This window comes from Dendrobates tinctorius, unplaced genomic scaffold (genome assembly GCF_039654945.1).
Source record: "Dendrobates tinctorius isolate UK_male_01 unplaced genomic scaffold, ASM3965494v1 ptg000162l, whole genome shotgun sequence".
NCBI classification, from domain to species: Eukaryota; Metazoa; Chordata; class Amphibia; order Anura; family Dendrobatidae; genus Dendrobates; species Dendrobates tinctorius.
The window spans coordinates 11,153,920-11,181,566 of record NW_027361829.1 but is presented as its reverse complement, the minus strand read 5'-3'; the positions used below and the strand labels follow the sequence as shown (position 1 = coordinate 11,181,566).

The window sequence follows — 27,647 nt, the reverse complement described above, 5'->3', positions numbered from 1 at the left end:
AACAGGATGTTAATAAGTCAGAAATTAGTGTTAAATGTCAAGCAGAGAATTGATTTGGTAATTAAAAATTATGGTACTGTTGCACAAGAGCTGACTTGAATAGTCAATTAATTCAGTTACAGTGGTTTACATCAATTAAATCTTACTATAAAATGTATGTACCTTATACGGTAAATAAAATACAAAAGTTCTGGGCACTCAAAAAGATACGGAGAAAAAATGAAAAACTTCAATTTGTATCTGATAAAGGTCCAGGATATGGGATCGAAACATTATATACATCAACACATTTTTTTGAATTGTTAACAAAAGTAAAAATAAAACCCTGAATATGCATGTTTTCTATTCTCCATTATCTCTTTGAATACCAAATACTTTTTCAATTCATTTTTATGATGGAGTGAGCACTAGTGTTGAGCAATACCACCCGATATTGAAAAATATCGGATCGGATTGGATCGGCCGATATGAAAAAAGTATCTGGAATCGCCTATTCCGATCCCGGAAGTCCCATTCAAGTCAATGGGACAGAAATATCGGAATTAAAAAAAAACCTTTCTTGCCTTGTACACTGTGCGTGTCTGTGTGTGCAGGCGGGCTCTGTGCGGGCCTCTCGGGGGTCTGTGCCGACTGTTGGGGGACTGTGCCGGCTGCTGGTGGTCTGTACGGCCTCTCGGGGGTCTGTGCCGACTCTCGGGGGCCTGTGCCGGCTGCCGGTGGTCTGTACGAGCCTCTCGGGGGTCTGTGCCGACTGTCGGGGGTCTGTGCCGGCTGCCGGTGGTCTGTACGGGCCTCTCGGGGGTCTGTACAGGCCTGTTGGGGGCCTGTGCCAGCTGCCGGTGGTCTGTACGGGCCTCTCGGGGGCCTGTGCTGGCTGCTGGTGGTCTGTACAGGCCTCTCGGGGGCCTGTGCCGGCTGTCGGTGGTCTGTGCCGGCTGCCGGGGGCCTGTGCCGGCTGCCGGTGGTCTGTGCGGGCCTGAGCGGGTCTTGTGTGTGTGCAGGCATCGTCCAATGGGATTACAAGTCCCATCGGGTGATGCCTGCTACAATGACAGTGATTGACACATTGAATGTAAAAAAAAAAAAACATACTACATACATGCTACATATATACTACATTCATACAAAATACATACTACATACATACTTCATATATACTACATTCATACAGCATACATACATACTACATACATGCTAGATATATACTACATTCATACAACATACATACATACTACATACATGCTACATATATACTACATTCATACAACATACATACATACTACATACATGCTACATATATACTACATTCATACAACATACATACATACTACATACATGCTACATATATACTACAATCATACAACATACATACATACTACATACATGCTACATATATACTACATTCATACAACATACATACATACTACATACATGCTACATATATACTACATTCATGCAACATACATATATACTACATACATACTACATGTAAACTACATTCATGCAACATACATACTACATACTACATACATGCTACATATATACTACATTCATACAACATACATACATACTACATACATGCTACATATATACTACATTCATACAACATACATATATACTACATACATACTACATGTAAACTACATTCATACAACATACATACATACTACATACATGCTACATATATACTACATTCATGCAACATACATACACAGTACATACATACTACATATATACATACAACATGCTACAGACATACAACATACATACATACTACATACTACATACATGCTTCATATATACTACATTCATACAACATACATACATAGTACATACATACATAGTACATACATACTACATACATACATACAACATGCTACAGACATACAACATACATACATACATACTGCATACATACTACATACATACTGCATACAATACATTAATACATTCATACAATACATACATATAGACATACAGTACATGTAACATAGAGTACATACTCACCATTAGAGTTGAGCGACTTTGGTCGGATCGGGTTTCGTGAAACCCGAATGAAACAAAATAAGTTTCAGATGAAACTCGTCCGACTAGAGCAAAACAAAGTCGGAGTTTCATCCGAAACCCGACCCCAATGCAAGTCAATGGGAAATAAAAGTCGGACGAAACACCGACTTTTTTTGCTCTAGTCGGACGAGTTTCATCTGAAACTTATTTTGTTTCATTCGGGTTTCACGAAACCCGATCCGACCAAAGTCGCTCAACTCTACTCACCATCACTTGTCACTTTGATCCCCGAAGCCAGTGTCATCTGTGGAAAAATATGAAAATAACAAACAAACAATATACTCCCTGATCCGCAGAAATCCACGTGTGTCCCATGCTGATCTCCCATGGAGAACAGCAGCATCAGCTGATGCGACCGCTCTCTACGGGGCTCCAGGAATCCAGTGACAGGAGGTAGCTATCCTTCCGCACTGCATTCCTCCGCCACTGTAAAAAAATAGTCCCTGGTCTCACTTTATGGCAAAAGCTGTGTGGGAACTTTCTCACACAGCAATGCCAAAAGTGAGACCAGGGACTATTTTTTTACAGTGTCGGAGGAATACAGTGTGGAAGGATACCTACCTCCCGTCACTGGATTCCTGGAGCCCCGTAGAGAGCGGTCGCATCAGCTGATGCTGCTGTTCTCTACGGGAGATCGGCGTGGGACACGCGTGGATTTCTGCAGATCAGGGAGTATATGGCTTGTTTGTTATTTTCATATTTTTTCATAGATGACACTGGCTTCAGGGATCAAAGTGAGAAGTGATGGTGAGTATGTACTCTATGTTATATGTACTGTATGTCTATGTATGTACTGTATTGTATGAATGTATTGTATGCAGTATGTATGTAGTATGTATGCAGTATGTAGTATGTATGTTGTATGTCTGTAGCATGTTGTATGTATGTAGTATGTACTATGTATGTATGTTGTATGAATGTAGTATATATGAAGCATGTATGTAATATGTAGTATGTATGTTGTATGAATGTAGTATATATGTAGCATGTATGTAGTATGTATGTACAGTATGTTGTATGAATGTAGTATATATGTAGCATGTATGTAGTATGTAGTATATATGTATGTTGTATGAATGTAGCATATATGTAGCATGTATGTAGTATGTATGTTGTATGAATGTAGTATATATGTAGCATGTATGTAGTATGTAGTATATATGTATGTTGTATGAATGTAGTATATATGAAGTATGCATGTAGTATGTATGTATGTTGTATGAAATAGTATATATGTAGCATGTATGTAGTATGTAATATATATGTTTGTTGTACGAATGTAGTATATATGAAGTATGTATGTAGAATGTATGTATGCTGTATGAATGTAGTACTGTATATATGTAGTAGGCATGTAGTATGTTTTTTTGTTTTTTTTTACATTCAACACATTAGCCGGATGATGGGACTACTACTGTCCCATCATTGGCTAATGTGTCAATCACTGTCATTGTAGCAGGCATCGCCCGATGGGACTTGTAGTCCCATTGGACGATGCCTGCACACACACAAGACCCCTGACAGGTCCGCACAGACCACCGACAGCCGGCACAGGCCCCCGAGAGGCCCGTACAGACCACCGGCAGCCAGCACAGGCCCCCGGCAGCCGGCATAGAACACCGACAGCCGGCACAGGCCCCCGAGAGGCCCGTACAGACCACCGGCAGACGGCACAGGCCCCCAACAGCCGGCACAGGCCCCCGACAGCCGGCACAGGCCCCCGAGAGGCCCATATAGACCACCAGCAGCCGGCACAGGCCCCTTACAGGCCTGTACAAACCCCCGAGAGGCCTGTACAGACCACCGGCAGCCGGCACAGGCCCCTGAGAGGCCCGTACAGACCACCGGCAGCCGTTATGGGCCCCCAACAGGCCTGTACAGACCCCCGAGAGGCCCGTACAGACCCCTGACAGTCAGCACAGACCCCCGCAGTCGGCATAGACCGCGCATCATGATGCGCACAAACCACGCATCATGATGACATCATTTCAGCAGCCAATCACAGCCACAACAGTGGCTCATTGCATTATGGGGACTTCCGATTCCGGTATCCGATATTGAAAAAATATCGGTACTCGGTATCGGAATTCCGATACAGCGAATATCGGCCGATACCCGATACTTGCGGTGTCGGAATGCTCAACACTAGTGAGCACCACTTGAGAACCACTCTTATCACATCAGTTCATTTTTATAAAAAAAAACACTTTACATACAATTTTCCATCTTCTTTTTCCAAATTGTAAAAGGAAATAATAAGATATTGATATAGTTACAGATTAGTTCCAGACAATCATAGTATTTCAATATATATATATCATTTAATCAAAAACAATAAAGCAACAGGAATTGAGCCTTTGAGTAGAGACATGTAGTATGTATGTATGTTGTATGAATGTAGTATATATGTAGCATGTATGTAGTATGTAATATATATGTATGTTGTACGAATGTAGTATATATGAAGTATGTAAGTAGAATGTATGTATGCTGTATGAATGTAATATATATGTAGTAGGTATGTAGTATGTTATTTTTTTTTTTTTGTAACATTCAACACATTAGCCGGATGATGGGACTACTACTGTCCCATCATTGGCTAATGTGTCAATCACTGTCATTGTAGCAGGCACCGCCCGATGGGACTTGTAGTCCCATCGGACGATGCCTGCACACACACAAGACCCCCGACAGGCCCGCACAGACCATCGACAGCCGGCACAGGCCCCCGGCAGCCGGCACAGGCCCCCGAGAGGCCCGTACAGACCACCGACAGACGGCACAGGCCCCCGACAGCTGGCACAGGCCCCAGAGAGGCCCGTATAGACCACCGGCAGCCAGCACAGGCCCCTTACAGGCCTGTACAGACCCCCAAGAGGCCTGTACAGACCACTGGCAGCCGGCACAGGCCCCCGAGAGGCCCGTACAGACCCCCGACAGTCGGCACAGACCCCCGCAGTCGGCACAGACCGCGCATCATAATGCGCACAAACCACGCATCATGATGACATCATTTCAGCAGCCAATCACAGCCACAACAGTGGCTCATTGCATTATGGGGACTTCCGATTCCGGTATCCGATATTGAAAAAATATCGGTACTCGTATCGGAATTCCGATACAGCGAATATCGGCCGATACCCGATACTTGCGGTGTCGGAATGCTCAACACTAGTGAGCACCACTTGAGAACCACTCTTATCACATCAGTTCATTTTCATAAAAAAAAACACTTTACATACAATTTTCCATCTTCTTTTTCCAAATTGTAAAAGGAAATAATAAGATATTGATATAGTTACAGATTAGTTCCAGACAATCATAGTATTTCAAGATATAGATATCATTTAATCAAAAACAATAAAGCAACAGGAATTGAGCCTTTGAGTAGAGACAATATCCATCCATCTAACCAAGAGCTGATTCTCATTAACCATTCTGTCATAATCTAATTATGACTAATATATAATCTAATATATTAAACACTTTCTTCTCTACTGTATTCACGGTGGAAAATGAAGTTCTAGGTGAAATACTGAGAGATAACTAAAGCCCTATGTTAAGGGTCACCAATCTAACCCAAGAAGAGGTGCAAAACCAGCTAAATAAGATTAAAATAGATAAATCTCCGGGTCCGAATGGCATACACCCACGAGTACTAAGAGAACTAAGTAATGTAATGGACAAGCCATTATTTCTTATATTTAGGGACTCTATAGCAACGGGGTCTGTTCCACAAGACTGGCACATAGCAAATGTGGTACCAATATTCAAAAGGCTCTAAAAGTGAACCTGGAAATTATAGGCCAGTAAGTCTAACCTCTACTGTTGGTAAAATATTTGCAGGGTTTCTGAGGGCTGTTATTCTGGATTATCTCAATGAGAATAACTGTTTAACTCTATCTCAGCATGGGTTTATGTGGAATCACTCCTGTCAAACCTATCTAATCAGTTTTTATGAAGAGGTAAGCTATAGACTGGACCAAGGTGAGTCATTGGATGTGGTATATCTTCATTTTTCCAAAGCGTTTGATACCGTGCCACACAAGAGGTTGATACACAAAATGAGAATGCTGGGTCTGGGGGAAAATGTGTAGAAATTGGCAAGTAACTAGCTGAGGCTGTTTTCACATTTGCGTTCATGAGGGCTGCAGATGGCTGCCTACTTCCTTGTTTCTTCCTCCCTGAAGCTCTGCCTAATTTTGTATGCGTCCTGCGCTTCCCTGCATATCTATCTTTAACATTGGGTATGCAGGGACATGCGTTGCATGAGTATGCGTCCACATGCGGCAATTTGATGTGTGCGGCGACCGCACGAAAACGCAAAATTATGCGTTTCTGTGCGGTCGCCACACAGGTCAAATCACCGCATGCGGGCGCATCCGCAAACAACGCATGTCCCTGCTTACCCAATGTTAAAGATAGGTATGCAGGGAAGCGCAGGACGCATACAAAAGTAGGCAGAGCTTATGAGAGGAAGAAAGGGGAAGTAGGCAGCCATTCGCAGCAGTCCTGAACGCAAATGTGAACCTAGCCTGAGTGATAGAAAGCAAAGGGTGATTATAAATTATATATTCTCTAACTGGGTCACTGTGACCAGTGGGGTACTGCAGAGGTCGGTGTTGGGACCTATTCTCTTCACCATATTTATTAACAACTAGCTGAAGAGCCCGGCGTTGCCTGGGCATAGTAACCAACTGTGGTTAGTTATAACAAATTATAATAATTATATTGCACATAAAAAACATGCATCTAATCCTATCCTGTGTGATACTGATTGCTGAGCCGTGTATCTATTCCTATTCTGTGTGATACTGTCTGCTGAGCCGTGTATCTAATACTATTCTGTGTGATACTGTGTGCTGAGCTGTGTATCTAATCCTATCCTGTGTGATACTGACTGCTGAGCTGTGTATCTAATCCTATCCTGTGTGATACTGTCTGCTGAGCCATGTATCTATTCCTATCCTGTGTGATACAGTCTGCTCAGCTGTGTATCTAACCCTATCCTGTGTGATACTGACTGCTGAGCCATGGGTCTAATCCTCTCCTGTGTGATACTGACTGCTGAGCTATGCATCTAATCCTATCCTGTGTGATACTGACTGCTGATCTGTGTATCTAATCCTATCCTATGTGATACTGCCTGCTGAGCCATGTATCTATTCCTATCCTGTGTGATACTGTCTGCTGAGCTGTGTATCTGCTGAGCTGTGTATCTGATCCTATTCTGTGAAATACTGACTGCTGAGCTGTGTATCTAATCCTGTTCTGTGTGATACTGCCTGCTGAGCCATGTGTCTAATCCTCTCCTGTGTGATACTGATTGCTGAGCTGTGTATCTAATCCTATCCTGTGTGATACTGACTGCTGAGCCGTGTAGCTAATCCTATCCTGTGTGATACTGGGCTCCCCCTGCAGTCTGTGTCAGAGGGTGGTTTGTGTTGGCACGGTTCACAGAAGGATGATAACACCTTAGAAATGATAAGAATAATAGGCCTCAGTTACCACAACTGTCTACAAAGAAAACTGTTGCTGATAGCAACCAATCACAGCTCATTTTTCATCTTTTAAACAGCTCTGGGACAGCGTGGCGAGTTTTGAGTGGTGACTTTTGTGTTTCGACTTTTATGTGACGAGGTTGGTGTATGTGTGGTGAAATGTGTGATGGGGTGGTATATGTGTTGAAGCATGTGGTAGTGTGTGGTGCATTTTGTGTGTGTGTTCATATCCCCGTGTGTGGTGAGTATCCCATGTCAGGGCCCCACCTTAGCAACTGTATGGTATATACTCTTTGGCGCCATTGCTCTCATTCTCCGTCAGGCGCAATGGATCTGACAGGCACACAGTAATTAGTTTCACTTCTCTCTCCTTGCCCACTTATCAGAAAACCCCACCCCTCCTAGTTATCTCCTGACTCTACAGGCTCTGTGAAACCTGATATCACAGTGACTCAGCAGACCTTCTAGTGAGCAGATATCAACACTTTGGCTTCTCAGGCACATTGCGCCTGATTTCAACACAAATTGAAAGGTTAGTATTTTCTTTTTTTATTCATCACGATTGTGTATTTAGCTTGTTTTATGAAGGATTAATGCTAAGTTAGTGTACATAAGTACTGTTTTCTTAGACAAAAGGAGGGTGGCTTCTAAGGCACTTTGCGCCCTAACACATACTCTTTCTCTCTTGCTTCAGATTTTCTGCTGCAATGGCCAGAAAACAGTATGATTCATCTAAACCCCTTCATTTAGAAGAAATGAAGATTTTTTTGTTAGAAGATGATGAGGAAGAACCAGCAGTAACTGAGGATTTAGAGGAATCTAGTGACATTTCATCTGAAGATGAGGTAGCAGAATGTAACACTGATTCTGGAACAGAGCAGGATGGTGATGACACTGATACAGAGGAAACAGACACAGATCTAGCTTATTATTTGGGCAAAGATAAAAATACAAAGGACGTCCCAAGGACGTTCCAGAACAAACACCGACTCTACCACCTTCTAAAAGACGCAGTTGTACTACCTGCTCATTTGTATCTGGTTTCAGAAGGCTTTCTAAATATGACTGCAAAATATGTAAAGAATCATTCTGCCTTTCCCATGCAACTTTTGTCTGCCAGCCTTGCTTTTCTAAGTGTACCTGTGCTGCTTCTGCTGCAATTGAAACCACTGAAGATGAGTAGAAAATAATTAAGTAACATCTAAGTGCAATATCCTTTAAGTTTTTTTCCATAATTTTATATTTAAGCAATAGTTAAGTAAAGATAACTGGAGCCTATTTGGCGGTACTACCGAAAAGTGGTACTTTTAGTTTTAATAAGTTTATGGTTAATAAATTTTTTTTTTGCATCTGATTTGGTGTAATCTCTTTTAATACATTCCTATGAAGGTCACTGACTACTTCTATAGTCCTGAAATTGAAATATGTAGCTACTATAGGTGGTTTTCTGACCTGTGCTTGTCAGGCACATTGCGCATGAACTGAGGAGAATCTATATTGCGCCTGACGGAGGGTTAAGTCCCCCTTGTTCACATCTGGCAGCTGTCAATTTGCCTCCAACACTTTTCATTTCACTTTTTCCCCATTATGTAGATAGGGGCAAAATTGTTTGGTGAATTGGAACATGCGGGGTTAAAATTTCACCTCACAACATAGCCAATGACGCTCTCGGGGTCCAGACGTGTGACTGTGCAAAATTTTGTGGCTGTAGCTACGACGGTGCAGATGCCAATACATACATACACTTTTGCCCCATTATGTAGATGGGGCAAAATTGTTTGGTGAATTGGAATGCGCAGGGTTAAAATTTTGCCTCACAACATTTCCTATGACGCTCTCAGGGTCCAGACTTGTGACTGTCCAAAATTTTGTGGCTGTAGCTGCGATGGTGCGGATGCTAATCCTGGACATACATACATACATATACACCCACATTGAGCTTTATATATTAGATCTGGTAGAAGGTTTACGCAGTAAAATATCGATATTTGCAGATAGTACACTGCTTTACAAAGTTTTAAGTACAAAAGAAGATAGTATTCTGCTACAGATGGATCTGGATAAGTTGGAAACTTGGGCTGAAAGGTGGCAGATATAGTCTGAAATTTTCTCTTCTCTGTGGGCGTGTGGTAGTTCTTATTGGTGTAAATCGTCTCCAGACTGAAGTCCTCCTTCTGCAACCAGTCTCGTTTTGGGAATCAATATCACCATTACACACTGAACAGGAAACCACTGTGTAAATCTGACATGGAGAAGGACTTGGGGGTCCTAGTTAATGATAAACTTACCTGGAGCAGCCAGTGCCAGGCAGCATTAAAATAGGTCTGGATACACATGATGAGACATGAGAGCATTATATTGCCTCTGTACAAATCCCTTGTTAGATCGTACACGGAGTACTGTGTATAGTTGTGGCCACAATACAAATATCTCTCTGAGGATCTGTTTTTACCGAGGAATGTGAAGTCAGAAGGGAGCATTCTCTGCGTCTGGAGGAGAGAAGGTTTTTCCACCAACATAGCAAAGGGTTCTTTACTGTTAGGGCAGTGAGAATCTGGAATTCCTTGCCTGAGTACATGTTGATGGCAAACTCAGTCGAGGGGTTCAAGAGAGGCCTGAATGTCTTTCTGGGGCCTAATAATATTGTATCTTACAGTTATTAGGATATTTGAAAGGATGTACAGTAGATATGGGGATTTCTTCTGATGAAATATAGGCTGAACTGGATGGACAAATGTCTTTTTTCGGCCTTGCTAACTATGTAATTTTGATTTATTTATTCAAAAATAAACTCCCAGAGGCTCACACAGGGAGAGCATGTGACTGTATTTCCTGTATTTCCTGTTTTTCCTGTGTCTGTGTATGAGAGAAGCAGCCTACTGCAGATGCTGCACAGATAGAAACACACAAATGATTTCTTCCTGATCTGTTAAGCTTATCATATATTGTTCCTGAATAAAGAAGCTCTGTTGTCACACACTTGGAGAGTATCATGAGTAATCCGCTGCCAACAGGTTATGGGCCCAGAGTGACATAGAGCCCCAGAGTAACACAGCAATAGAAGCACAAAGCAAAAGCAACACAGAGCAACAGAGAAGATGTCCACTAGCAGCAATCCTGTCAACTTCTCAGTGTCAAGCCTCACTAACCAGAACTATCAGTCCTGGAAATTCAAGGGAAACATGCTCAGGAACAAGTGCCTCATCCATGACCAGATGATTGGCTAGAGAAGGATCAGAAAGCAAAAAACACAATCTCCCTCAGTGTGTATGATAATCAGATTGTGCATATATGCAAGTGTGCAACTGTAAAGGAGATGTGGGATGAGTTACAGAAAGTGAATGAAAGATCAAATCTCAGCAATAAGCTTTATCTCATGAGAAAGGTGTATCAGTCTAAGCTAAGTGATGGGCAGAATATGAAGGACTATACAAGAAACACCTTAGAGATTGTGGAGCGTCTCAGGGGTATTGAAGAAGAAATTAAAGATTTTCATGTTGCTGCACTTCTATTACATAGTCTTCCAAAGAGTGGTGAAACACTCGTGACTGCACTAGATGCACGGCTAGATAATGAGCTGACACTAGAGTATGTTAAAGGCAAACTTGTGGTTGAATTCAAGAGAAAAACGTAGGATGTAAGCAGCAGTAATGAATCCAGAGAAGAAACAGCATTAAAGACACAGGATTTCCCTAAACATACAGTTGTGGCCAAAAGTATTGACACCCCTGCAATTCTGTCAGATAATACTCAGTTTCTTCCAGAAAATGATTGCAAACACAAATTCTTTGTTATTATTATCTTCATTTAATTTGTCTTAAATGAAAAAACACAAAAAGAATTGTCCTAAAGCCAAATTGGATATAATTCCACACCAAACATGAAAAGAGGGTGGACAAAAGTATTGGCACTGTTTGAACAATCATGTGATGCTTCTCTAATTTGTGTAATTAACAGCACCTGTAACTTACCTGTGGCACCTAACAGGTGTTGGCAATAACTAAATCACACTTGCAGCCAGTTGACATGGATTAAAGTTGACTCAACCTCTGTCCTGTGTCCTTGTGTGTACCACATTGAGCATGGAGAAAAGAAAGAAGACCAAAGAACTGTCTGAGGACTTGAGAAGCCAAATTGTGAGGAAGCATGAGCAATCTCAAGGCTACAAGTCCATCTCCAAAGACCTGAATGTTCCTGTGTCTACCGTGCGCAGTGTCATCAAGAAGTTTAAAGCCCATGGCACTGTGGCTAACCTCCCTAGATGTGGATGGAAAAGAATAATTGACAAGAGATTTCAACCAAAGATTGTGCGGATGTTGGATAAAGAACCTCGACTAACATCCAAACAAGTTCAAGCTGCCCTGCAGTCCGAGGGTACAACAGTGTCAACCCGTACTATCCGTCGGCGTCTCAATGAAAAGGGACTGTATGGTAGGACACCCAGGAAGACCCCACTTCTTACCCCGAGACATAAAAAAGCTAGGCTGGAGTTTGCCAAAACTTACCTGAAAAAGCCTAAAATGTTTTGGAAGAATGTTCTCTGGTCAGATGAGACAAAAGTAGAGCTTTTTGGGCAAAGGCATCAACATAGAGTTTACAGGAGAAAAAAAGAGGCATTCAAAGAAAAGAACACGGTCCCTACAGTCAAACATGGTGGAGGTTCCCTGATGTTTTGGGGTTGCTTTGCTGCCTCTGGCACTGGACTGATTGACCGTGTGCATGGCTTATGAAGTCTGAAGACTACCAACAAATTTTGCAGCATAATGTAGGGCCCAGTGTGAGAAAGATGGGTCTCCCTCCGAGGTCATGGGTCTTCCAGCAGGACAATGACCCAAACACACTTCAAAAAGCACTAGAAAATGGTTTGAGAGAAAGCACTGGAGACTTCTAAGGTGGCCAGCAATGAGTCCAGACCTGAATCCCATAGAACACCTGTGGAGAGATCTAAAAATGGCAGTTTGGAGAAGGCACCCTTAAATGTCAGGGACCTGGAGCAGTTTGCCAAAGAAGAATGGTCTAAAACTCCAGCAGAGCATTGTAAGAAACTCATTGATGGTTACCGGAAGCGGTTGGTCGCAGTTATTTTGGCTAAAGGCTGAGCAGCCAAGTATTAGGCTGAGGGTGCCAATACTTTTGTCTGACCCATTTTTGGAGTTTTGTGTGAAATGATCAATGTTTTGCTTTTTGCTTCATTCTCTTTTGTGTTTTTTCATTTAAGACAAATTAAATGAAGATAATAATACCAAAGAATTTGTGTTTGCAATCATTTTCAGGAAGAAACTGATTATTATCTGACAGAATTGCAGGGGTGTCAATACTCTTGGCCACAACTGTAAGAACAGTCTGAGAGAAACTCTTGAATGTTTTGTCTGTAAAACGCCCAGCCACCTTAAAGCAGACAGCAGAATTTGGAAATCTTGAATGAGTCAGTGTTATGAATGGGTCACCGAGGAGGATGGCAGGAACAGGCTAAGCTACCAGAAAACCAGAGAGGTTAGTAACTAAGCGGATTGCAGACCCCTGATCCTATCATCACAACTAGCAGTAGTCGTGGAGCGTTCCTACGATGCCTTAGATGCTTCGTCACAGCCAGACAACTAACTAAGTCTAAAGCCAGAAAGGTGAAATCTAAACTGCCCCGGAGCAGATCCCCAAAGGAATAGACAGCCCCCAAACATATATTGTCGGTGAGACAAGATGAGACACAAACACAGGCAGAAAACAGACTGAGCAAATGGTGGGGCCCAAGCTGTCTAGACAGGACAGGACAGAAAAGATACTGTCTGCAATCATGCACAAAACCCTAAAAAAATCCAACACTTCTGATATACAAAAAGCCTGAGGCCACACGACCTCTCCACCCTAGATCAGCACTCTGGTATAAACTGAAAGCAAAGCAAAAGATACTAACATAACAGGGGACTGAACAAACTGACACAAGCTGTAACATATGGAGCTGGGAGTATGCTGAACCCTAGCAACAAAGCAGAAAGCAACAAAAAGCACAACCAGATTAGATGCAAAGGATTAGCAAAAGAATCACTTAACTGAACCATGCAGATCAGGCAGGGGACAAAAGAACTCCAAATGCACATGGAGGATATCACCAGCAACCACCAAGAGCAGCCAGCTCAATTATATGCCCCCAGCCAGTTATCCCCGGTTCCCAATTATCGTCGTCAGGTGGGGAACTTCCATCAACCTAGCCAGCTCCACTACTCAGGGAGTAGGAGCAGAGGGAGCTTTGGCTCAGAAGTTCGAGCAAGGGAGTTTACAACAGTCAGTTTAAAAAGCAGAAGTCATCAAAGGGTTAAAACAGCTGTAAAGGAAGATTTTGCATGTGTTTAAGCTGCATTTAATAACAGTAAAGGCCATCTGCAAAGCAGACATGGTGTATAGATTCTGGTGCAAGCAGTCATATGACAAATAACAAGGATTTCTTCACTGACCTTAATGAAAGCAAGTTAGAAAAGGTCATCTTAGCTAATGGTAACTATATGACTTCAGAAGGAGTAGGAGACTGCTACCTCCACTGTCCAGTTTTCCCAGCACAAAGCAGAAAGGATGCTCTCTATGTTCCCAGCCTTGAAAACAATCTTCTTTCAGTAAGGAAGTTCACACAAAAGGGGAATGTAGTTGCTTTTAAAGATAACAGCTGCATTACCTCAAAGAAGGGTCACACTTGCAGAAGAAAAAATCCAAGATGAACTTTATCAGCTAAAATGCAAAGAAAGAGTGAACAGTGCTAGACAAGATCTACATAAGAACTGTGTCCATGTATGGCACAGACATTTTGGGCACAGAGATCCAGAAGCAGTATGGAAGAGAGCTTAACTTGCAAATGGTATTGAAATCAACCAGTGTAGTCAAATGATGAAGTGCACTAGCTGTCTTAAAGGGAAAATGTTCAGAAAATACTTTCCTAAAATAAGCACCACTAGATCTGCACAGCCACTGGATCTGATACATACAGATGTATGTGGCCCAATGAGTGTTTAAACTCCTAGCAAGAAGAGATATTTTCTCACATTTATTGATGACTACTCCAGATATACAGTCACCTACCTGCTTCACAGTAAGGATGAAGTTCCACAGAAACTTGAAAAATATCTTGCTGTACTGTTTAACAAACTTGGAAGAATGCCAAAATAATGCCAAGATAATGGAACTGAATATACAAGTGGTAAGGTGCAAATGTGGCGCCCCTGAGAGTTCAGTCGCCACATAGGTACTGCACCTCCTCCTGAGGTGTAGTATCCCACTACCCAGGAAAAATGGAGACACCTGACCAGATTCCACACCTGCACCCAGCACAGACACCTTGGAACAGTAGGGCACCCTATTGTTATGAATGGGTCACCGAGGAGGAAAAAACCTAAACATGCTAAGCCCAGAAAAACCAGAGAGGTTGGTAACTATGCAGATTGCAGATCCCTGATCCTAACCACACAACTAGCAGCAGCCGTGGAGCATACCTACAATGAATCTAGATGCCTCGTCACGGCCGGAGGACTAAATAAGCCTAAGGCAAGAAAAGGGGAAAACTAACTGCCCCAGAGCAGACCCCAAAGGAATAGACAGCCCCCAGACATGTATTGACAGTGAAACAAGACGAAAACACAAACACAGGCAGGAAAATAGGCTGAACAAACGATGGGGCCCAAACTAACTAGAAAGGAGAGGAAAGGAAAGACACTGTCTGCAATCTGCCCAAAACCCTACAAAATAATGTCCAACACTTCTGATAACAAAATTAACCCTGAAGTCACTAGACTTCTCCCACTATATCAGCACTCTGAAATATTCTGAGACAGAACAAAAATAGGCCAATCTAATAAGGGACAAAATGCAAATTGGCAAATACAGATAAATAAGAGTGGAAATTCAGCACAGTCCCAGCCGGGGCTGGCTGACCACACAAAAAACTGAATAGAACAACAAAATCAAGTGTGAACATTAGCAGAGAAACTTAGTTTGACCTGACTGGAACAGAGCTGAGAACCAAGACCTGACAAGCAGAAGGAATCACCAGCACCAGAGTAGGGCGTCGGCTATCTTAAATCCAATCTGAGATTCCTAAGGTCCAATCGTCATCCTCATTATCAGGTGGCAGATCTCTACTGATTAAATCAGCCTCACTACCTCCTGTTACCACCAGAGGGAGCCTGGAAGGAGAACTCACAACTGGTAGAAATGAACTCACAACACCCTATATGACCCCAGCTCGGTTCATGAAGGGTGCTGGGAGGTGGGTGGAGTTTAGTTTTAAGAAAGCGGGATAACTGATAGGAAGTAGGAGTCAGTTCCTGACGAAGGAGCCTCGCTCCGAAACGCGCGTCGGGGGACGCGCCTTCTTCCAGCCTGACAGCACGATTGCCCATACAGGTACATACTTGGTACTCACCTCCGCTCTCTAGCCCGGCTTTCTCTCTCTCTCCCGCCTCTCGGCTTAGATCTTGTGTTAACCTTATACTCACCATTGGTGGGGATTTGGTATCCAACACTTATGGCTATAGACTTTTCATCACTGCTCTGGGGACACAGTATGGATACATGGATACCACGTTAGTTAGGTGGGAGACTGGTGGGAATTTACCCACCCTTACCCTTGTTAATTTGCTCACCATATATTTTACATGTGGACAAAGCATTTTTGGAGGGGTTAGTCCATCAGCTAGGGGCACATATTTAGAGATAGTTTCACCACCCATTCAATTTTGTATTACCTATGATGGTGATCCCAGTGGATGTAACATATACAAATGATAAGTATCCCCTGTTATATTGATGTGGCATATGTAAATGAATTGCTGTTAGTTTTCAACTAATTATATACTGACACTGTCTCGTGCGATTTCTTGTCAGGTCTTTGGTGCATCTTTCAGCACTGTTGCACTTTATTGTCTCTTACACCTGCTCCCCCATTTTTTCCTGTTCTGTCCTGGTTTTCTAATAAAGTGACATTTGCTATAATAGTTTGGATCTAGTTGTCGTTTTCTGTGTGGTTTTCCACTTGCACTATATGGTATAACGATGGGTCCTTTATTGTCTGTCTTTTTGAAAACAGCACATATTTATGGATATTGATTATAGAATGCTGTTTTTTACCTTTGCTGTGATATTCTACAACATATTGGGGAGAAGCCATCATAACAGCTTGCTATCTTCAAAACAGATTGTCAGGTAAAGCCACAATCGTCATCCTCATTATCAAGTGGCAGATCTCTACTGATTAAATCAGCCTCACTACCTCCTGTTACCACCAGAGGGAGCCTGGAAGGAGAACTCACAACTGGTAGAAATGAACTCACAACAGTCCCCCCCTTGAGGAGGGGTCACCAAACCCTCATCTACGCCACCAGGCCGATCAGGATGGGCCCGGTGAAAAGCATGAACCAATCTATTGGCATGAATATCAGAGGCAGAGACCCAAGAATTATCCTCCTGGCCATAACCTTTCCATTTGACCAAATACTGGAGTCTCTGTCTAACCAAACGAGAATCCAATATTTTCTCTACCAAATATTACACATTGCCTTCAACCAACACAGGGTCAGGAGCTGCTGCCATAGGAACCACTGGCTCATCAAACCTCTTCAACAGAGATTTGTGAAATACGTTATGGATCTTGAACGTAACAGGAAGAGCCAAGCGAAAAGAAACAGGATTAAGAATCTCCAAAATCTTATAAGGTCCAATAAATCTTGGCTTAAATTTTGGAGATGCAACCTTCATAGGAATATTCTTAGACGACAACCAAACCATATCACCCACTTTAAACCGGGGACCAATGGTCCTATGCCTGTTGGAAAATCGCTGGGCCTTTTCCTGAGAGAGTGACAACTTATCCACCACTTGGTCCCATATCTGCTGCATTCTCTCAACCACAGTGTCCACACCTGGGCAGGATGAAGATTCCACTTGCCCTGAAGAGAATCGAGGATGAAACCCAAAATTACAGAAAAAGGGTGACATCAAAGTGGCAGAACTAGCTCTATTGTTCAGCGCGAATTCGGCCAAGGGCAAAAATGAGACCCAATCATCCTGATCAGCAAATATAAAACATCTTAAATAAGACTCCAAGGTCTGGTTTGTTCTCTCAGTCTGTCCATTGGTCTGGGGATGAAACGCGGAGGAGAAGGATAACTGAATTCCCAGACTGGAACAAAAGGCTTTCCAGAATCTGGAAACAAACTGAACTCCTCTGTCGGACACAATGTTCTCAGGAATCCCATGTAACCGAACCACCTGTTGTAAAAACCAGGGGACCAACTCAGCGGAAGATGGCAACTTTTGGAGTGGTACAAGATGGACCATCTTTTAAAATCTATCACAAATCACCCAGATAACAGTCATTCTCTGAGAGACAGGAAGATCAGAAATAAAATCCATTGAGATATGGGTCCATGGCCTCTTGGGCACCGGCAGGAGCATCAGCAACCCACTAGAATGAGAATAGGGTTTAGACCGAGAACAAGTCCCACAAGACTGTACAAAATTCCTGACATCACGCTATAAGGCAGGCCACCAAAAGGACCGACTCACCAAATCTCTGGTACCAAAAATACCTGGATGACCAGCCAATGTGGAGCAATGAATTTCAGACATCACTCTCTTTCTCTACTGGTCAGGAACATACAATTTTTCCATAGGGCAACACTCAGGTTTATCATCCTGAAATTTCTCCAGGGCGCGTCTCAAATCGGGCGAAATGGCAGAAAGAACTACCCCCTCACCTAGGATGGTAGTAAGCTCGGTCACATTAAGAGAATCGGCAAAGAAACTCCTAGAAAGGGCATCTGCCTTAACATTCTTATTGCCCGGAAGAAAAGAGACCACAAAATTAAAACGCGTGAAAAACAAGGCCCATCTAGCCTGTCTAGGATTCAAGCGTTTGGCCGACTCCAGAGAAATCAAATTCTTGTGATCGGTGAGGACCACAAATTGATGTCTAGCTCCCTCCAACCAATGTCTCCACTCCTCAAATGCCCATTTCATGGCCAACAATTCCTGATTCCCCATGTCATAGTTGCGTTCAGATGGGGAAAACTTTCAAGAAAAGAAGGCACAGGGATTCATCTTAGAAGTCACAGGGTCTTTTTGGGACAAAACAGCTCCTGCACCAATCTCAGAAACATCTACCTCCACCTGAAATGTAAGTGAGACATCAGGTTGCCGTAAAACCAGAGCTGAAGAAAATCTCCGCTTAAGCTCCTGAAATGCTGAGACAGCCTCAGGAGACCAATTCAGCACATCAGCGCCCTTCTTGGTCAAATCAGCCAGTGGTTTGACAATACCAGAAAAATTACCTATAAATTTACGATAGAAATTAGCAAATCCCAAAAACGTCTGGAGGGCATTCAAAGAAGTAGGCTGAACCCAATCATAAATGGCCTGTACCTTTGCCGGGTCCATTTCACTAGTAGATGGAGACAAGATAAATCCCAAAAATGAAATCCTCTGTACACCAAAGAGGCATTTCGATCCCCTAACAAACAGGGAATTCTCCCTCAAAATCCGGAACACAGTCCGGACGTGTTCCACATGAGAATCCCAATCACTAGAAAAGATCAAAATTTCATCCAGATAGATGATCAAAAACTTATCCACAAAGTCACGGAAAATATCATTCCTAAAGGACTGGAAGACAGAAGGGGCATTAGTGAGCCCAAAAGGCATCACCAGGTGCTCAAAATGTCCCTCCTGAGTATTAAACGCCGTCTTCCATTCATCCCCGGGCTTGATGTGAATAAGATTATACGCCCCCCTGAGGTCAAGCTTAGTAAACCAGCAGGCACTCTTAACTCTGGAGAATAAATCAGACATCAGAGGTAACGGGTACAGATATTTAACCGTCATCTTGTTAAGGGAACGATAATCAATACATGGTCTTAATGAACCATCTTTCTTGGCCACAAAAAAAAACCCAGCACGTAACAGTGACAAGGATGGTCTAATATGACCCTTCTCCAACGACTCCTTAATATAGGATCACATAGCATCATGTTCGGGTACTGAAAAGTTGAAAAGCCGACCCTTGGGAAATTTACATCCAGGCATCAACTCAATTGAACAGTCATAACTCCTATGAGGAGGCAAAGATGCAGACTTACTCTCACAAAATACATCAGAAAAATCGGCCAGATAATCAGGAATATCATGAGACTGAGGAGAGGTGGAGAAAACAGGAGCATCCCTAAGAACACACTGACAACCCCAACTCACCACAGACCCAGATTTCCAATCCAAAACTGGATTATGAGTTTGCAACCAAGGAAAACCCAGAACAACAGTATCATGCAAATTATGCAGCACCAAAAATTTACAATTTTCTTGGTGGTCTGGGGTAACTCGCATTATCACCTGGGTCCAAAACTGAGGTTTTTTTCTCCGCCAAAGGAGTAGCATCAATACCCCTCAAAGGAATAGGCGTCCACAGAGGCGTCATGGAAAAACCGCAACGTTTAGCAAAGTCCAAATCCATCAGATTCAACGCTGCTCCTGAATCCACAAAAGCCTTCGTGGAAAACATGGATAAGGAGCAGATCAGTGTAATTGCCAAAAGATACTTAGGTTGTACACTACCCACAGCAAATGTGTGTGCAAAACGTTTCTCTCGTTTAGGGCAGACAGAAATAGTATGAGAGGCATCTCCAGAGAAAAAACACAACTTATTACGCCTTCTAAACGCCTGACGTTGCGTCCTAGACAAAACCCCATCACATTGCATAGGTTCAGACGTTTGTACAAAAGGTGGCAGCGCCTCCCATGTAGTTTTATGTTCACGTAAATGCCGATCAACTTGAATGGCTAATGACATGGAATCATCCAGACCAGAGGGAACAGGAAATCCCACAATAACATCTTTTACGGTCTCTGATAAACCCTTCCGAAAGAGAGCTGCCAATGCACTATCATTCCATGTATTAAGGACCGCCCACTTTTGGAATTTTTGACAGTATAACTCTGCAGAATCCTGACCCTGGCATAATGCCAACAGGGTTCTCTCAGCTTGATCAACAGCATTAGGTTCATCATACAACAACCCCAAGGCATGAAAAAATGCATCCACATTAGTCAGAATAGGATTTTCTGGTGTTAGAGAAAAAGCCCAATCCTGGGGATCGCCGTGCAGCAAGGAGATGACAATTTTAACCTGCTGCACAGAACTCCCCGATGAGTTAGGCTTCAAGGCAAGAAATAATTTACAATTATTCTTAAAATTCAGAAATTTAGACCGATCCCCAGAAAACACATCAGGAGTAGGGATCTTAGGTTCATCAGCATGTGACTGAATGAGGTAGCTGGAAATTCCCTGCATTTCAGCAACACACTTTTTATTTAACAACTTTTTCCTGCTTTTGAGTACCCTAGAATCTGCGATATGGCTGGTGATTCTGTTATGAATGGGTCACCGAGGAGGAAAAAACCTAGACATGCTAAGCCCAGAAAAACCAGAGAGGTTGGTAACTATGCAGATTGCAGATCCCTGATCCTAATCACACAACTAGCAGCAGCCTTGGAGCGTACCTACGATGAATCTAGATGCCTCGTCATGACCGGAGGACTAAATAAGCCTAAAGCAAGAAAAGGGGAAAACTAACCGCCCCAGAGCAGACCCCAAAGGAATAGACAGCCCCCAGACATGTATTGACGGTGAAAGAAGATGAAAAAATAAACAAAGGCATGAAAATAGACTGAGCAAACGATGGGGCCCAAACTAACTAGAAAGGAGAGGAAAGGAAAGACACTCTCTGCAATCTGCCCAAAACCCTACAAAATAATGTCCAACACTTCTGATAACAAAATTAACCCTGAAGTCACTAGACTTCTCCCACTTTATCAGCACTCTGAAATATTCTGAGACAGAGCAAAAAGAGGCCAATCTAATAAGGGACAAAATGCAAATTGGCAAATACAGATAAATAAGAGTGGAAATTCAGCACAGTCCCAGCCGGGGCTGGCTGACCACACAAAAAACTGAATAGAACAACAAAATCAAGTGTGAACATTAGCAGAGAAACTTAGCTTGAGCTGACTGGAACAGAGCTGAGAACCAAGACCTGACAAGTAGAAGGAATCACCAGCATCAGAGTAGGGCGTCGGCTATCCTAAATCCAATCTGAGATTCCTGAGGTCCAATCGTCATCCTCATTATCAGGTGGCAGATCTCTACTGATTAAATCAGCCTCACTACCTCCTGTTACCACCAGAGGGAGCCTGGAAGGAGAACTCACAACTGGTAGAAATGAACTCACAACACCCTATATGAACCCAGCTTGGTTCATGAAGGGTGCTGGGAGGTGGGTGGAGTTTAGTTTTAAGAAAGCGGGATAACTGTAAGGAAGTAGGAGTCAGTTCCTGATGAAGGAGCCTCGCTCTGAAACGCGCGTCGGGAGATGCGCCTTCTTCCAGCCTGACAGCACGATTGCCCATACAGGTACATACTTGGTACTCACCTCCGCTCTCTAGCCCGGCTTTCTCTCTCTCCCGCCTCTCGGCTTAGATCTTGTGTTAACCTTATACTCACCATTGGTGGGGGTTTGGTATCCAATACATATGGCTATAGACTTTTCATCACTGCTCTGGGGACACAGTATGGATACATGGATACCACGTTAGTTTGGGGGGAGACTGGTGGGAATTTACCCACCCTTACCCTTGTTAATTTGCTCACCATATATTTTACATGTGGACAAAGCATTTTTGGAGGGGTTAGTCCATCAGCTAGGGGCACATATTTAGAGATAGTTTCACCACCCATTCAATTTTGTATTACCTATGATGGTGATTCTAGTGGATGTAACATATACAAATAATAAGTATCCCCTGTTATATTGATGTGGCATATGTAAATGAATTGCTGTTAGTTTTTAACTAATTATATACTGACACTGTCTCGTGTGATTTCTTGTCAGGTCTTTGGCGCGTCTTTCAGCACTGTTGCACTTTATTGTCTCTTGCACCTGCTCCCCCATTTTTTCCTGTTCTGTCCTGGTTTTCTAATAAAGTGACATTTGCTATAATAGTTTGGATCTAGTTGTCGTTTTCTGTGTGGTTTTCCACACCTGCTCTATATGGTATAACGATGGGTCCTTTATTGAACGCCTTTTTGAAAACAGCACATATTTATGGATATTGATTATAGTATGCTGTTTTTTACCTTTGCTGTGATGTTCTACAACATATTGGGGAGAAGCCATCATAACGGCTTGCTATCTTCAGAACAGAGTGCCAGGTAAAGCCACAAATAAAACTCCATATGAGCTATGGAACTGCGAGAAGCCTAACCTGAGGCACCTCAGGATATTTGGAAGCAAAACATTTGTGTATGTCCCCAAAGACAAACGTTCCAAGTGGGAAGCACATGCAAAGCAAGGAGTCCTGGTAGGCTATAGCAAAACCCAAAAGGCATACAGAATCCTGCACCCAGAGACCAAACCAGTAACAATAAGCATAGATGTAGTGATTGATGAAAACTCTCTATTGCTCAAATTCCATTGACAAATTAGTGCGTTATTTTTTGTAACAAGCATGGAATGGTCTCACCCGATTGCTGAGGGTTTAGGTCAGTCCCCTCCTATAGATTATCAGTGGACTCTATTTTGGCACATTTCGTAATCACTACTCAGGGGAGTCTTCAGGGATATATGTAATCATGACGTATATTATAATGCCATTCGCCATTATCATTATTGGCCACACTAATTTGCCAAACACATGATTTAATATAAAGGGTTTGCTTGGATAGACTGAATTTATGCACATAATTGCAATGTTATAAAAGCTGCAACAACCCTAACCATTTGCCATGTGCTGCTTTATGATCAAGTGAATATGGGACTATGATCCTTAACTTACAGGCAACCTGATCACTTGGTCTTATCTATGTGCAATATTTGATATGGTTCATACACCACTAAATGCTAATATTACATAAGGTAGTAAAGTAGGCACCAATCCTTTATACATTGCTAATGCATAACTGTGAATTAACATTATCACAAGATTGGATGTGCAGTAGCCATGTTTTTCTGTTTTTTGCCTTTGTGCTTATGTGACCTACACACACTATATTATATAAGCTGTTTCAGTGACATTGTAGACATATACTGTCATTTTGGCTATGACCTATGATACAGCATTGATAACTTGTTACGTCTTCCAAATCTGAAGACCCTAAAGGGTTTCTGGATGGCTACTTTTGAGTGATGTGTAGCACCACTGGTATCTATTTGTTTGTCTTTGCACATGCACTTTATTGTCCTATTTTTTCAGTAATCTTAATAAAGTATATTAATTTTATAGACACTCCAACAAGCGAGTTCCTATTTTGCATTTGATTGAATAAACCATCAGCTATATATTATTTGACTAAGGCCGGGAACACACTACCGTGTGTGATGCGAGAAACTCACATGAGTCTCTCGCATTAACACCTGGCGATGCCGACGGCACTCAGGAATATGTGTTGGAATATTTTTGGTGCAACTACTCCATTCCTGTCTATGAGTCTTCAGTTGCTAGATTTGTAAGCTGTTTATAAAGTTTTAAAAAAAACTCCCAGAGGCTCACACAGGGAGAGCATGTGGCTGTATTTCCTGTTTTCCTGTGTCTGTGTATGAGAGAAGCAGCCAGCTGCAGATACTGCACAGACAGAGCCACACAAATGATTTATTCCTGATCTGTTAAGCTTATCATATATTGTTCCTGTTTGTTCCTGTATAAAGAAGCTCTGTTGTCACACGCTTGGAGAGTATCGTGAGTAATCCGCTGTCAACAATTAGTGAAAAATGCATGGTCATTGGAGTTCTGACCGCTGGGACCTCCACCCCACTGAGAATGGGGGTCCTACACTCCTCAATCTCAATTTATGGGACGGTGGAGTTGCTCAACCAACAAATGGGATGTAGGAAGTATATGATTGGTGAGGTTGGACTTCCCGCAATTATAGATTTATCACCTATCCTGTTAATGAGCGATAAATGGACTTCATGGAAAACCTCTTTTAGTCTGTCTAATGTATAAAAGACAAATAAAATAGTAATAAAAAATAAATCATATTCCAGTTTTCTATAATCATCTGTTTATTTTCAATCTTTTGTTTGCTATCCACCAGTGTATATGACGTCTTATAAATGTCATCTCAGTAAGTTCTGGCATATTGTGTGCTTCATTGAAGGTATGAAACATAGCAGTGAGGTTCTAATAATGGTACAAAGCCCAAAGGAAGAACCCCTGAGATGACCACATGGTGGAAGCCCAACTAAAGAGGTCAAAGGGGTCCAGCTAGAGAGAGTAAATGGCTCTGATAGTCCAGCAGCATGTGACTGATTGAGGTTCAATCTTTACGTCTCTTAACAATCACCAAAAAGTAAAATGTTTTTACAGTAGTGAGTGTGACGCGCCACAGAGGCCGTGGGGTACTCGATACTGGGCCCGTCATCTTAAAGGGATATGTCACAGTGGCAGTGACCCGGTCCGTGGCCCCAGGTGGTCATGTAAAATGGAAGTATTGATTAGGGATAAAGTTTATGTAGTGATTCGTGACGCCAGTTGGAGTGTTCGACTGTAGTATAGCCGGCACTGCAGATGATCCCTGGGGGAGTAGATGGTGATGGCAGTGTAGGGTTCAGACAGGTTCTCAGGATGCAGTGACGAGACGTGAGACTGAGTGTGATTGGTAAAATAACTATTTATAAATTGGTGCCGCTGGGGCAGTGCTGAACAAATCAAATGGGTAACAACAAACTGTCCTCGCAGGGACTCAATAACATTTACAACACTTTTCCTTATACTAAATGCGACTAATCCGGCTAGTCCGGGTGTTGTAGGCCACGTACGGCCGAACTAAGGGTCCTTATTTCCTATTGACAACTTATCCTTCCAGGCGTCGATCAGGATCGCAGATGCGGCCGCTCAGAGGTCGCTGATGCAGCTGCCTTGACACCCCGATGTCCCGGGATGATTTGGGTTCGATGGGCCCTGGAGGATCTGTCATGGTGGGGCACGACAGGCCCTGAAGAATCCGTGCTGGCAGGGCACAACAGGCCCTGAAGAATCTGTGCTGGAGGGGCACAACAGGCCCTGAAGAATTGGTGCTGGTGGGGCACAACAGGCCCTGAAGAAACGGTGGCGGTGGGGCACAACAGGCCCTGAAGAAATGATGCCGGTGGGGCGCAACAGGCCCTGAAGAAATTATGCCGGTGGGGCGCAACAGGCCCTGAAGAAATGATGCCATGATGCCGGTGGGGCGCAACAGGCCCTGAAGAAATGATGCCGGTGGGGCGCGGTGATGACGCAGTCTCTAAATCTACCGTTCACCAGTCTCTGCCCAGAGTCCCTCAGCAAACCAGATGGGGGCCTCTACTGCCGCCTGTAGCGAGGTGGCGCCCCCTGGGGCCGGTGATGACAGGGCCGCAGCTGTGGAAGAAGGCAGGGGGGCAGTGTCCTGATCGCTGTAAAGGAATGGTCTATAGTCACAGCAGTCAGTGGAGGTCGTGGACTTGTCACAGCAGGATGGGAAACAGCAGGGGAGGCTGTATGCGACCGTATGAAGGGAGAGGCCGCCGATGCAAGGCTCTCACGTGTCACTAGTCGGTAAGTCTACGGCTTTCCTTTCACAGGGCCATGTCGGTCTCTCCACAACACACCATTCGCTCCCTCTGTCCTCTCTGTCTCACCCGACTTCTTGTCTGTTGTCTGGCTCTCTGTCAACTGCCACTTCAGTGCGCTCCCTGCTCCTGTTAAGCTTGCCCCGCCCCCTGTTTCCCTGACAACTTCAGTCAAGTCTTTTCTTTTACTGTCCTCCCAGCATCGTTCCCTCAGGAACCCTGATGGCGGTCCCCTGGGCACCTGCCCCTTCACTGTCTGGGAGTCCTCCTCCCCACACTCCTCCACCCTATAAGCTCGCCAGTCCTCAGGCGAGGGCTTTAGTCTATTGAGTTCGGTCTATAGGGGTTTCATTGTTCGTTGCCATATGAATTGATCTTGCTCATATCGTTCGGGGGGTTTGCCGGCTGTTGATCGCTCGGAGCGTCTAAGTTCAACCGGAGTAGAGTCGTCTGGGGTGGTGGACATCGGTGGGCTGGTTGGTACAGGCGGGCTAATTGTGTCAGATGATTCATTACTGAGTGGAGGGCCTCCGGGTCCTGGGAGACAATCTTTGTCGTCGTCCAGGTCCCAACATACGGAAGACGGTTCAGATGTCGACGGGATAGGCTCCGGTTGCTTCGGGTCAGAGGAAGTACATGGGCGTAACATATTACGATGCACAACACGAGTGGGCAGTGTTTCATCCTCTTCAGGTAAAATTTCGTACACCGGTCCGTCAGGATGGATACGGCGTAAGACCCGATAAGGACTTTCTTCCCAAAGCGGCTCCAGTTTGTTCTGGGGGCATTGATCTAATACAAGCACCCGGTCCCCACTTTGGAGGTGAGGAGGCGGGGTTGCATTCTTCCTTGGGTGCTCCCAGTCTCGGAGCTTGGTGTGTACAATCCGGTGAAGAGTTTGCAGCCGGTGGTGATGATTTCGGACCCAAGACGACACTCCAGTCCAGAGCTGAGGCTCTTTGGGGTCTAACTCCACCTCCGTGATCCCTTTACCTTCCCGCCCAAACAACAGGGAATAGGGGGTATAGCCAGTCACTCGATGTACCCTATTGTTATAGACCAAAACTAATACGGAAACATATTCGGGCCAACGGGCCTTCTTGTCACTCTCCAGAGTGCGCAACATCTGAATCAATGTCCGATTAAATCGTTCACAAGCCCCATTCCCTTGCGGGTGACACGGTGTGGTCCGGGATTTGTCAATTCCATAGAGGTGATGTAATTCTTCCTTGACTTTTCCCAAAAAACATGCTCCCTGATCAGAATGTATTCGTTGAGGACAGCCGTATACTTGTATAAAATTTCTACAAATTGTGGAGGCAGCTGACTCTGCGGTCTGATCCCGAGTGGGGGTGACCACAGTGAACTTGGTGAAATGATCTGCCATAACGAGACAGTGTTCGTATCCCTGAAATGCGGGTCCAATGGTCAGATAATCCACAGTCAGAAGCTCAAGGGGTGCTGA

The 27,647-nt window shown here is 43.5% G+C and overlaps 1 protein-coding gene and 1 long non-coding RNA gene across 2 annotated transcripts in view; one reads left to right on the top strand and one right to left on the bottom strand.

Moving 5' to 3' along the window:
- VWC2 (von Willebrand factor C domain containing 2) overlaps nt 1-27,647 on the bottom strand; it is a 1,187,314-nt gene that overhangs the window by 525,191 nt on the left and 634,476 nt on the right. The window lies entirely within an intron of this gene.
- LOC141052566 (uncharacterized) lies at nt 8,000-8,922 on the top strand. The gene is made up of 2 exons (XR_012220839.1): nt 8,000-8,100; nt 8,263-8,922. It is a non-coding gene; the product is annotated as an uncharacterized lncRNA (long non-coding RNA).